The sequence below is a fragment of the Triturus cristatus genome, chromosome 9, assembly GCF_964204655.1.
Source record: "Triturus cristatus chromosome 9, aTriCri1.1, whole genome shotgun sequence".
In the NCBI taxonomy this organism is placed as follows: Eukaryota; Metazoa; Chordata; class Amphibia; order Caudata; family Salamandridae; genus Triturus; species Triturus cristatus.
The window spans coordinates 783,605,945-783,619,771 of record NC_140592.1 but is presented as its reverse complement, the minus strand read 5'-3'; the positions used below and the strand labels follow the sequence as shown (position 1 = coordinate 783,619,771).

Below are 13,827 nucleotides of genomic sequence, written 5' to 3'. Positions count from 1 at the left end.
TTGAGGCTGAAATCTTTGGAGGCAAAACTGTCCAGTCAGTATTGAGCAGAACTCATTATGTTAGTTTGTTACATGGTATGCTCCTCATATCTGAGCCAATAGAAACATTGCGTTGGAATGCTTTCTGGAACAAGAATGACAAATTAGGTTTGGAAGTCTTATCTCAGATGTGAAAAAGGCACATGGAACACTTCATTCAAAAGGCATAATGCAAAGCAAACCAATATTCAATACACAGTTCAAAATCAGAAAACCAAGTTCGTAGAGTTGGTCAAAGAATGGGCAGAAACTGACTGCATGGGGAAGGGACATGGATGCGGCCATGCTAGATGGACGATCAGTGTTTGTCAGGCGGGGATGCCCCCGTAAATGGGGTAAAGTATGGGGGGCATGGAATAAATTCAGAGGAGACATATGCGATCCACCACCAGTGCAGGAAGATGAAACCTCTGACACAGACTGACGAGAGAGACTTTGGGGCGGGCGTATGGGGTGTTATCAGAAATGTAAAACTGCATCGAAGTGATTTCAAAGGACTGGAGGTAGTGTCATGTGCTGTACTGCTATATGCTATGGGAAAACTGTATACTCAAATAATAATATGTATTGTTCAAAGAAAAAATAAACTATTTTGAGAAAAAAAAAAAAGAATGTGCAGAAAAATCGGTACTGGGGATGTGTTTTACACATGATAGATCTAGCGAAAAACGTTGTACATGCTGATCTGGAAGTTTGCTGGAATTGAAGACTGTGGAGTCACTGATTACTGTGTTTCGCGAATGTGATTGCATAAACTAGCGGAGTTACGGATCCTGGTACTGAAAAGAGTGAAGAAGCTAGAGGTGGAAAAACCATATTTCTACAGGAAATTTTTCCAAAGACATTTTGTGGAGAAAGACAGACGGAAGGTTCAATGCTGTGGCTCCAGATATGAAACTGGAACAGACGATCCAAAGATCATAGAAAAGCTCTAGTGGAATTGTTGGTAAGACATGTAAAAGATTTAAAAGTGAATATGTTGCTCAATGGCAGCCAGTTTACCATGAAGTCCTTTCTATTTGCAATGTTTTCAGAGATGACAAATTCAAAATTAATGGACTATCGTGAAACTGTTCCTCACCACAAATTTGTGGAAAAGTGAGGAACATTTTACTAAAGATGTTGACAGCCTTTTTCATTTCATGCAGCAGCAAGGAAACCCCTTTGAAATGACTGAGTCTGTGCGACTACATAACTTTGTGGCCAAACAATATGTGGATAACGAAATATAGACATGTCTACTAGATGTCCTGGAACATGGATCAAAACTATTTGCAGAACTGAAGCAGGAGAGATTTGTATTGAAAGAGAAAAAGCTGCTTAACAATAGTAAGAGTTTCGTCCAACCACTCACTACAAAACAGTTTACAAAAACAACTTTCGCAAGCACATAGAGGGATGGATGTAGCAAAAGAAATGGGTGAATTTATCAAGGACCTTCTGTCGTATGATCTTCCTCCAACAACCGCATTTAATGGAGATTCTGCCTTCGTCCAAAGTCCTCTGTAGTTCTTCAGAGACTACAAGTAAGGTAGACTCGGTGGTGTGGTGGAAAACCTGACTGAGAGGGATGGAGAAGACTGCACTGCTCTGCACTGCTCTAAATAATCAGACAATCGACAGCTGGCATGCTTCTTTAAGACTTTAGAGGGGAAAGAGAAGTGATAGGTCTATAATTTTCAGCCGCAGCTGGAACCAGAGTCGTTTTTTTAGTAGGGGTTTGACTTGCAATAGCAAGTTTCTAGGATTTTGGAGTAAGTGCAGTGAGTAGAGAGTTAGCAGCTTTCTTAGAATGGGATAGAAAACTGTAGCCAGCAGCTTTATGACATGCGGGGAAGCCAGATCCAAAGGGGGACCAGACTTGACAGTGTTTGCCAGTTCTACCAAATCCACATCTTCTATAGGCTTGACAGAAGAAAGAGTGGCACTTATGGGCTCAGTAATATCCCACTGGCTCGAGTGGTCAGAGGAGCTGGTTGAGTTTAATGGCAGCATAGATGTTCTGCATCATTTAAGAAAATAAAAAGATAGCTCGTTGCAGTGGAAGATGGACACTACCACTGCTGAATATTTAGCCGATAGGTCAGGGATTGATTTAATAACTGCATAAACGTCTTCGACAGAGTTGGTGGCTGGATCAATTTTAGCTGCAAAGAAAGTAACCCATGTCTTCTTAATAGTTTTAGAATACTTTTTTTATAGCTCTTCTAAACTCAAGTTTACTGTACCGATCATAGTTTTGTTCTCCACATTCTTTCCAGAATTGTTCACTTCTTTTTAAGGTCCTGAACATGGAGTCAAGCCAAAGGGTTGGCTTTTTAGAAGTTTAGATCAGGTGGTCACTTAAAGGGGCCACTTTTTCTAAAGTTGCCGCAAGCCAATCTTTAAATGTGTGGTCTACTTCCATGCCAGTCTCTCCCAAGTCAAGCTTAGAAGATTGTAACAAACAAACTAGTTCAGGCAGATCATGTTTAGACCATGTTGTATGACATGGCTGAGACTGAGATACACAAATACCTACAACTTGGACACACCCCTGGGAGACATAGTTGAAGGATAGCAATTGCCAGAGGCGACACCACTTTAAAATTGCCTACTCATGGAACTAATAACAGATCACGCCATTTCTACTGTATATGAAAACTAGTTAATAACTCCCCTGACCCCATGGTGACATTGAGAGACCTGCGAGGGAGACCTGGGAGCCCTGGTGGATGATGAGTGGACAGAGGCCCTCCCAAGCCCGCAAGAGATAGCGATCTGAACCTGCAATGCAGATTAGTACAACTGAGAATCCTACATAGATCGTACCACTCCAGGGTGTTACCCCAAAGGATAGGGAGGGGAGTGGTGCAGATTATGACTGAGGTATTAGATTTGACTGTGCTCTAGGACTCGAAATGGCTCCTTTTGTCCAAAGCGGGGAGGCTTCCTGGATTAAATATAAAAACTGAATCTGGCTGCTGATTGCAAAACAGGGGTTGCCCCAGGAAGTGGGAAAAGGTGTGGGGTCCTGGAGTGCATTTTGTGGGTACAGAGCAAGGGGGCTGGTGATTGAAAATGCAGTGCCCCCTTCCCGCTCAAAGTGTTACAGTCTGTGGACTGACACGATATACAGCCAAATAGGCTTCATTTCAAACATACAAATGTATAAGTGTGTCCTAATCCTGCATTCCTTGTTCTGGTCAAAATACACACAAGATGATTGCTGCAATGCAATTACTGTATCCACGGTTTGCTGAGCAACGTTAAATAAAAAGTTTTGTATATAAAAAAAAGTTTAAACCATCTACGACCTTCCGACATTGGGCAGGGCAGAATACTTAATGTTCACAGTTCGAAGCATTACGAGACAGAACAACAAAATGGTCTGTCCAAAGGATGGGAAATGTGTCCCCCTACATCCAAATCCAGGACATTAGAAAAAACTGGAACCAAAATATCTGTGTAGGTAAGTTAATCGTCTGTAGTAGCAGCCAAATCTGGAATTAATTTGTTTATCTGAAGCTTTGGGTATCATCTAATGAACATTAAGATCTTCTAACAGGTTAACGTTTGCAGTTTTGAGGCTTGCCTGGCAACTGCAAAAGGCAGAGCCCGTAGAATTTGTTTTCCGCTAACCAGGGATCAATATAACAGAGCCTGCTAACAAGAAAGTGGGTGCGAATTTAAGGAGATATATATATACATTTTCCCGCAGTCAGGGACCAGTAAATCGGATTTCACAGTGTGGGTTTGTATACAACCACAAAACCCCCCAACATTTGTAATGAATCGGTCCCTCCAAATGATGCAGTAGCAATGTGGTAATTGCATTGAACTTTCATGCAGCAAAGTTTCAGTAAGAAACAAAGCATCAGGCTGTTCATCTTCAATCAAGGTGATCAAATCTAAGACAATTCCATTTAAAGTATTAGCGAATGGCTGAGTCCTGAGGATTACCCTACTAATCTAAACTAAGGAAGAGACTCTCTTGCAACTAAGCCAACTGTTAACATTATTAGTAACTGTATTGTTTTCATCCCTTTCTTTCAGACCAAGATGTATAAGTTGCAAGCACCTGCTAAAGTAAATTAAGAGTATGGCAGAAGCAACTGAAGGAAAAAAGCCTCCAATTAAGAAAATAAGTATTTCCTTCTTTATGAAGAGCAGACATTAAAATAAATATCAAATGCGGACATCAGGTTTCCAGCTCATATTTAGGGAAAAACTCTAAACCTGTTAAAGTATCTGAAAAAAATTTCATATTCAACAGAAAGCAAACAATTGAGGCTGTCCTACCAAAGGTAATGCAAGCATACTTGGATCTTCCATTCCTATAGTGTGACAGGTCAGTGCAGGGGAGGCCACAGGAGCAGTGTCACGTTGCACATGCTGCTTCCAATTCTTACACCAGGAAAGCAGAGCAGTGAGTACAGCTCAAAGTGTGATGGAGTCCCCAACCGGGAGGCTTTTCAGATGGACAAATAAATGGTGAGAACAGAGGAGCTTGGACTACTAACACCTCTGGAGGTCAAGGGGAAACCCTGTGTGAGATGATGTGGGGCCATTTCCCTCAGGGACGACTCCTGTTGATCTAGTTGACTTCAGCTGACATCCACCCACTTATCCCAATCCACCAGTGCTGCATGGCAATATCAATCAAGTGGGGGTTCCAGTGACATGTACCATTGCTTGTGTCCTCCATGCCGCACAACCTAAAAGTAAAGCCCAGTTATGGGCAGTGGTGCAGATGCTGTGGCTGGAGAGCTACTGTGGTAGCGATGGCGAGAGTGATTGCTATTGGGCACAGAGTAATGCGCAGGCCATCCAGTGGTTAAATTATGTCAAGTCATCCTTGCAAGAATTGGGGCTCTTGGATTTATGGGCAAATATAGTAACCTCACCAAGAGGAAGATTAAGCTGAAGTTTGCAGAACGTAAAGAGAAGCTTAGAAAAGAAAAAGCTTTTTATCTGATAACAGTCCAACAGTATACAGATCTTTCTACATTCACTGGTATGGAGCCTTATCTTTTGTTAAACAAAACTTCTCAACAAAGATTTTATCAGTCACGTTTTCGTATGAATTTGATTATTTAGGGCCATTCCCGTCCACGGGCTCTTGGTTTGCCTTTCTTCCCCCTTGTTTTTGTGATGGGATTCCTGGTCAATCTACTAGGCACTTTAAATTATTTTACCCGCTCTATGCAGCTTCTAGATTTCGATTCCTGTGGCCAATTCTTACACAGAGGGCTTTGAACTTACATCTTGAAGGATTGATTTTTTTGAAGCCCCTGGAGTCCCCGCCAATCTCCTTTGCAGTTGTAAAATGTATTACTGAGGCATTGAGTTTGAGAAAGAGGTACACACAATGAACTAAATTAGGTGATGGCGATTTTGTATGAATTCATTTTTATTTGATATTTAATTGCATTTTATGTCTATTTAATATATATTGATCAGTATGTGAATTATTAATTTTTTTAAAGAATTATGTATGTAAATGAATTTAATTGGGCAATGAGGGCTTCAAGACTAATATTTAAATTGTTTCTTTTTTTATGTCATTCTTAATGCTTGCCAAATGTATTTCTTTTATGAGCTTTTATGGCCGCATATAGAATTTAATAAAGATCTATTTGATTTGAGAGAGACGGTGGCGCCCATGGTGAGTGTGAATGATATTGGGCGTAGCCTCCACATGGAGGTTTCCATGAGGCTATTAATAAGGCATAATAAGGTGTCTCCAAACAAGCGTAATTCCTTACCACATATGAAAGTCATGCTTCATTCATATCCTTAAGTCCTTGGTCCTTTAAATTCTTGGCCCCCAGCAAGACCCATGGGTCCAACCTAAAGATGTTCACTCTAGTGCACTCTAACCCACACACCAGACTGTTAACTGGACAACAGTATTTAAGTGTGTTTTCTCTACTGGAATTAGGGCTATGCCTAGTAAAACAGGATACAGAAGTCCCAAGGTTGGAGCAAATGCAGCCTGTGCCAAGAAAGAGCATAATAAGCCATACTAAGGTGAAAGGAGAAACGCTTTTCCACTGCCTGACATGCGAGGTGCACAGGAACTGGGGTCTGATAATCATTAATTACTATAATAATTGTTTGAGGGTAATATGGCACAGGTGACCCGGTCACAAGAGAAGGTCATCAACGACATTGGCTTCAACCAGACTAAGCCACTAAATTTACTTTGGATGGGTGATTTCAAAGCCCACTACTGTCAAAAGTTACAGAAGCCCATATGCGGGGCTGAAAGACTATGAGGGTGGCACTATCACCCACTTTGAACATAGCAATTATGGGGACTCTTTAAATAGGTTATTGATTAGTATGAATCTAGAAGTAATTAATAGGGAAAACCCCCACACAGGATGTTTAGCTAAGACTTGTGCTTCTACAATAGACTACACCATAGCCTCAGACCCATCAGTGCATGGATATCTAAGACAGAGGTGAGTTTTTCAGGCTTTAGTGACCATGCCTCTCATCTAATGAAGTTTGAAGGTATACATAATGCACAAGTGGGTAACTTCCCAAAGCCAGCCCTAGCCAGGAAGAACAATTACATTCTGAAGTGGGATAAAGTGGACAAAGATTTCTAGCTACGATCCTAAATTGTAAGCAGTCAGAGGTAATGGTCTGCTCAAACGTTGACTCTACTCCAGACCAGGTACCCGTAGCATTTTCTGATGTATTGGCAGACATTAAAATTCAGTTGACAAGAGTACTCTCTTCTAACAACTTATCGGTCCGATGGTTCGACTCAATTTGCACTAAAGTACGTCAAACATGCATACAGCTCTACACATAGTCCCAAGAGATAACCTTCCTGGTTCGGACTTTACGAGCCAAATACAAGGAGGCAAGATCCTCCAGATAAAGAGTTTAAGGGAGGAATCCCGGCTGAATTTGCGATCAGCTTCTATGTACAAGGACATCCAGGGGTTTTGGAAGGTGGTGAATACCCAGTTTCTAAAGGAAGTAACTGATCGAACATTAGACATGAACATTGGCGAAGCTGGATTGGTGGCTCATTTTGAGAAAATAGATCAGACTACCCTTGGGCCAACAGATTATACACAGAATTATCCTTCGGGCATGGAACTTACCACCTAGTGTTTGAGGTAGCGAAAGGTAAAGAGAGCTTTGGCCCAGTGTAGCATCTTGAGGGCTTCTGGCCCCGACGGGATACTTGTACACATCTTTTTGGAGCAGCAGGAATTATGGGGCCTACTACTGGCGAGTGCCTTTAATTTAACAACTAAGAAGGGCCCTCCAAAGTCATGGAAGCAATCTATGTTCATACCCATTTATAACAAGCATTTGCAATGCAATAGGTCTCGCGTTACTGATAGTTTGAGGCATTAGCGTTGCAAATAATAATGCAACGCCAATAGCTCATACTTTCAGTAACGTGAGACCTAATGAATTACAAATACTTGAGTAGTGAGCCAAGAATGAGCATTGTATGTCTCGGTGCATTACCGCAAGCTGCATGGCACCCGCACTGCATGTCTAGGTACCGTACCACAAGCTGCTCCTAGAGGTCCCTAGTGAGCAAGGCACCAGCACTGCATGTCTCTGTGCAGTAACGCAAACTGCTCCTAGAGGTCCATAGTGAGCAAGGAACCAGCACTGCGGACCTCTTTTGGTCATATATGGTACTGCAAACTGCAGAAGATATGGTAAATCCACCCTACCCATAATACATTGCATGCAAGACAGTACTACAAGCACATTCAAATAGCTATGTCCATATATACAATTAGTAGCTTTGAAATTTGAGAAAGGAATTATTACATTAACATTTCCATTATTATTCTGTATTGTGTGTGGAGCTGATGAAGGGAAATTTATAGACGTCCAATATAAATGTGAGATGTTCTAGTGAGTTACGTAACCGCTGCCAGCCTAGCTTAGGACCAAATGTGTGTCTTGCCTGAAGCATTTTAAGAAAATGGTGCCTTGAGGCTGTAATTAAAACCTAGGGAGTAACACCACATGTAACCGGGGTTTCCTCATGGGAGGTTACAATAAGAGACAAGGCGGTACTAAGGAGGGACTACTAAGCCTATTGACCAATGAAAAACCACCATTTATAAAAGGACAGGAGCCAATTAAAAAGATGGGTGGAAAGTGGGCAGAGCTTTATGCCCATATCCTCAATACAGCATGTCTCGAAGAGACAGCGCAAGCGCTGCCTAGGCAAGACCTAAAAAGACAATTTTTTTTAAAAGGACAAGTCGAATCCCAAAAATTATAGACCCATCTCACTGATCGACAGTATGGTCAAACCTATGGGGCGTTTGTTACAGTACAGGCTGTAGGAGTGGGCAGAGGAAAGGAACATCTTAGCTAAAACACAGAATGGTTTTAGAAAGGGAAAAGAGCCTATTGACCGGTGCCATAATCGGAGCATGGTGATTGCCAAATATATGGTGGCTAAGAAAGGCTACATTTTTATGGTCGAATTTGATTGCGTTTCCCAGTCTAAATTGTGGGTTATTATGGAAAACATGGGAGTTGATGTGCTCATTATTGATTTAATAAGACCGATGTATTCCAGGGCAACTGCGTGTGTTCCTTATAGTAGGGATGGTGAGTGTACAAAATCTTAATATCGAGCAGGGCATCAGGCAGGGCTGTGTCTTCGCACCATTTCTGTTCTCGCTTTTCGCTAACAGGGGGAAAGAAGTCCCAGCGATGTCCCACATATGAACTCCGGCTCTCTCACAATACTTCTCTATGCAGACGATGAAGTGCTCACTGCCAGAACAGGTCGAGCATTGCTGAAGCTCAGAGGAGTATACCACATTTATCAACAGCCTTGATCTTCATGTGAACGAATCAAAGACTTCTGTGCTTATTTCTGGGGCCAGGGGTGGGGAATTCCTATCTCCCGACGCCCGAGACATCTAGATTTCTTACAAGGGCAAGAGGTTTTAATTTCCAACTTGTCCAAAGGACAAGTAGACAGGCTTACGGTAATCTGATACACAGCAGTTTAACCCTCTTGGTCACAGCCAGTTAATAAGGAGCTCTGAGCAGTTCATTGGCAGTGAAAGGGTCAATTCAAAAGCTGGGGCCTGCACTTAAATTTCACCAGAGCAGAACAACAATATGATTGAGCTGAGCTCAAAGTTGCAGCTCCATATAAAACATCGACAGCACTGTCAGGTAAGAGTAATTTTGCTTTCTCCCCGAGGCTTCCAGGCCCTCCTCTGGCCCTTTCCTTTCCTTCGAGCATAAGATGCAGCTCCAGAACACTCACATCACTGGAATGTAAGAGGCTGGGCCTCTTGGCTCATGCTCTGACTTTAACCTTGTGGCCCCCTGCCTTTTATTCTGTGCTTCACCATTCTGCCTCAGCCCAAAGATCCCTCCTGCCCTCGCCTCCGGGGGCCTACAGTAAAGCCCATGCTTTCTCTTCTCTTGCAGCCCCTGCACAACCCTCCTTTGCACTTTGCCTTTCCTGTGCATCTTATGTTTCACCCAGTGCCTGTACTTGCTAACCCCGCTCCCCTTGGCCTCTCATATCTTACCTCATCCAAGGCTTACATTAAAGCTCATTAGTTTACCCATGGGGAATTCATGCAATCCTCAGGCGCACCCTAATTTCTCTCCTTGCACTGGGCCTCGCCTCTCACTTTGTGCATGCACCAGGGGCATCTGAACACCCCACTGTAGCTAACAACAGCTGTGGAGTTCTTGATGGGCCTCTTCTTTCTACAGTTCCAGACAAAGGTTCATAATTTACTTGAAAGGGTTGATGGATATATACATGGATGGATAGATGGATGGATGGATGAGTGAAAGGATGGATGGAAGAGCGAAAGGATGGATGGATGAGCGAAAGGATGGATGGATGAGCGAAAGGATGGATGGATGAGCGAAAGGATGGATGGATGAGCGAAAGGATGGATGGATGGATGGATGGATGAGTGAAAGGATGGATGGATGGATGAGTGAAAGGATGGATGGATGGATGAGTGAAAGGATGGATGGATGAGTGCAAGGGTGAATGGATGGATGTGGTGAAAGTGGATAGATGTGTGTGGATGGATGGCTGAAAGGGTGAATGGATGGGGTGAAAGTGGATGGATGAGTGAAAGGATGGATGTTGAATGAAAGGGTGGATTAATGGATGAGAGAGTGAGTGAAAGGATGGATGGTTGAATGAAAGGGTGGATTAATGGATGGGAGAGAGAGTGAAAGGATGGATGGTTGAATAAAAGGGTGGATTAATGGATGAGAGAGTGAGTGAAAGGGTGAATGGATGGGGTGAAAGTGGATGGATGGATGGAAGGATGGATGGCTGGGTGGATGTGAAGATTGATTGATGGATGGGTGGAAGGATGTGAAGATTGATGGGTGGGTGGGTGGAAGGATGTGAAGATTGATGGGTGGGTGGAAGGATGAGTCAAACGGTGGATGGATGGATTTGAGTGAAAGGATGGATGGATTTGAGTGAAAAGGAGGATGATGGGGTGAAAGACAGAAGAGCAAAAGGATGGATGAATGGAGGTATGAGTAAAAGGGTGGATGGATTTGAGTGAAAAGGAGGATGATGGGGTGAAAGACGGAAGAGCAAAAGGATGAATGGTGGGATGAGTGAAAGGGTGGATGGATTTGAGTGGGATGGAGGAGTGAAAGATGGAAGAGCACAAGGATTGCTGGATGGAGGGATGAGTGAAAAAGTGGATGGATATGAGTGAAAAGGTGGATGGATACGAGTGAAAAGGTGGATGGAGGGGGTGAAAGTGGATGAATGGATGAGCGAAAGGATGGATGGATGAGTGGAAGGAGGGATGGATGAGTTTGAATGATAGATTTGGAGCTGGAAGGAACTGTTTGGCCAGGGGTGTTGTGAACCACTCGCTTTAGCAGCTACAGCGGGGTGGAGCTCTTGATGAGCCTCTTCTGTCCGGAGCTCGGTAGACAAAAGCCCATAATTAACGTGTAAGGATGAGTGAGTGAAAGGATGGATGTGAGTGAAAGGGTGGATGAGTGACAGGGATGTTGGATGGACGATGGATGTGTTGATGAAGGAAAGGGTGAAAAGATAGATGGGTTGCAGGGTGGATGGATCAGTAAGCGAAAAGATGGATGAGTGAAAGGGTAAATTGATGGATGAGTGGCAAGATGGATGAGTGAAAGGGTAAATTGATGGATGAGAGGAAGAATGGGTGAGCGAAAAGATGGACGGATGGATGGCTATGCTTTGGGATGGATGGGTAGATTTGGATATGGATGGGCGGATGGATGGATTGACAAGCAGAATGGTGAAAGGCTGATTAAAGAATGAATGGAAGCTAATGTAAAGGTGAAATGTTAGATATCAGTGGGTGAATGAAAGGATAAATGTGTAGGTCTGCAGAAAAGAGGCAAAATACGGAAATCACTAGTTTTCAAATCCTTCTATACTATGAGCCTGACCTAACCAGAGAGGCTATTATCTGAGCTCTTCTATAATGAGTGCTGCCATTATTTGACGGTGCACATCAAGGCACCAAAGGGACAAGTGGATTTTGTACAGGACATGTAGATTTATGAAGCTACCTGTCCCATGGACAAGTAGATATTTTACAAAATTCCACACCCCTGTGGGGCACAGCCAAAGAAACCTCCAGCTTTTCATACAGAACAAAGAATGCTCGAGGTGGAAGAAACATTCTCTTACCGGGGAATACTCTTTGATGGGAAGTTTTCATGGAAAAATATGGTTCTAAATAGACTTTTATTAGAAAAAAAAACATAGCAACAATCTTTAATTTTACAAACAAACTGGGGTCTAAACCAATCCCCGAGATTTTAGCTATTTATGTAGCCAAAGCTATTGCTACTTATAGGGCTATGACCTGGGGTAAGTTGGACTTTGATGAGCTTCAGCGAGTAGGGGATGTCTTCGGTAAAAGACTTTTAGCCTTATATATATAGATCTATCTATCTATATCAGACTCCAGCCAGCTCCCATCAATTTTAGTCTGGCAGTCGATTTGGAGGAGGAAGACTAACCTCGAAACAAACCGTTTTGTGGGATTGTTTGAACCTTGACTTTGCATTGAAGAACCCCTGGTTGCAATATTTTAAGCGTTCCTTGGATGATCTGGGCTTATTATAATTATGTGAGTGGCCTTTTACATGCATGCCAACCACAAAGGCGGTGCTAAAGGAGATCTTTCTAGCAAGGGCCGCTGCAAACAGGTGGGAGAGAAACAAACTTACTGTTAGCCTATTTCAAGTGTCTCCCCCTCTTGATCTAGTTTTAATTCAGAATTTGTAGCACCAGTTTATCTTCACAAGATTCCGCTTGAACTTTATCCCATTAATGTTTGGTTTCCCTGTAGACTCTCTCTCTATAAGCGCCCTTGTGATGATATATCAAAGCAGTCAGAGTTACACATTATATTCTGTTGTACATTTTACATTGTACAAACTAAAAGATTCATTGTCCCGCTTTTGTGCAGATACGTTTAAATGAGTGTTGTGCAGCATTACTTTTTATACAACAGCCTGAAGGTTCATTGGTGTGTTACGCAGTAGCATCATTCCTTTGGGCCCTTTTTATGCGTAGGCAATCCTATCAGGATTTTGATGCTGACTGAACTGATAGGATTACCCATGATAATCATGCCTCACGTTAACTAGTCTATCTCTGCCTTTGTTCTTCTCAAGTGCCGCACTTAATATACACAAACATTATTATGTGAATGGGTTTATGATTTGTATGCATGTGATCTTATGATAGCCTAGTCACGTTGAAGGGTAGCACTGTTTTATTGTACTTTTACATACTGTTTTGATGTAGTAATACCTTTGTAATCCTTTTTACATTTAAACACACGTTAAGATGTCACTTTTAGGAGGAAATAATGTATGATTTTTTTTTTATTGTTTTAGTACGGCTTATGGTCTAATCACTTTTAATTGTGTCTGTTTTTGTGTCTGTACTTTTTATGCTACGGAAACTAAGTGAAACTAAGCACTTAGATTGATTGGCTTTGTGTGGGGTATTCACCACTGCACAATACCCCTATCCTAGGCCTGTACCCACTGTTCTGGAACCAACACCTGCAAGTACAAAGAATATTCAGCCTCAACATGCACAAATACATCACTCGCAAGGAGACAGGGTGCACAAGCCAGAGTTGTGCCGGAATAGCTTTGTTAGGAGGCATTGACGGCAACTCAGTATTTCACTGCACTAAGAACAGTCATCTGCCTAGCATTTCCGAGATCACTTCGGAAACGCCTTCAGCAAAATGAACTTTTTATGGCCAAAGAATAGGAAATGATTGGAGAGTCCCAAGCCAACAGTACAGTTCAGTCTAGTCCCCCATGTCTCTTTGGGGGAATACTAGTTTAATTTGATTCTGTATGGTTTTTACTGCTGTAAAGCTTGATTCATTCCCCACCATTAATGTTCTGACCATTACCCATTTGGAGCCTTCGGCCGTTTATTTTTGAATTGTGTTGGTTTTATGTGCCATTCCTAGTTTGCTCCCCATTTTGATCAGCAGGTCTCTGCCCCACGTGCACCTCAGGATTTCAGACTTAAAGCCTACCAATTCTTTCAGATTTTCCTTAACTATTTCCCTTTCTGATTCCTTCCGATACCCCTCACATCCTGAATTGTTAACAATTTAAGTTCAACTCAGTACATCTACCTCCATTTACACTATGAGCCAACCTCAAAGATACTGGAAAAGACAATGAAAGCGGTCCTGCCCAATACCAGCTTCTTATTTCACAAGTTAAGGCCATGAAATGTTCCAGCTTCTGCAGAGAGCG

At 42.5% G+C, this 13,827-nt stretch overlaps 1 protein-coding gene across 2 annotated transcripts in view; it reads right to left on the bottom strand.

The window, feature by feature from the left end:
* PPM1A (protein phosphatase, Mg2+/Mn2+ dependent 1A) overlaps positions 1–13,827 on the bottom strand; it is a 376,177-nt gene that overhangs the window by 292,840 nt on the left and 69,510 nt on the right. The window lies entirely within an intron of this gene.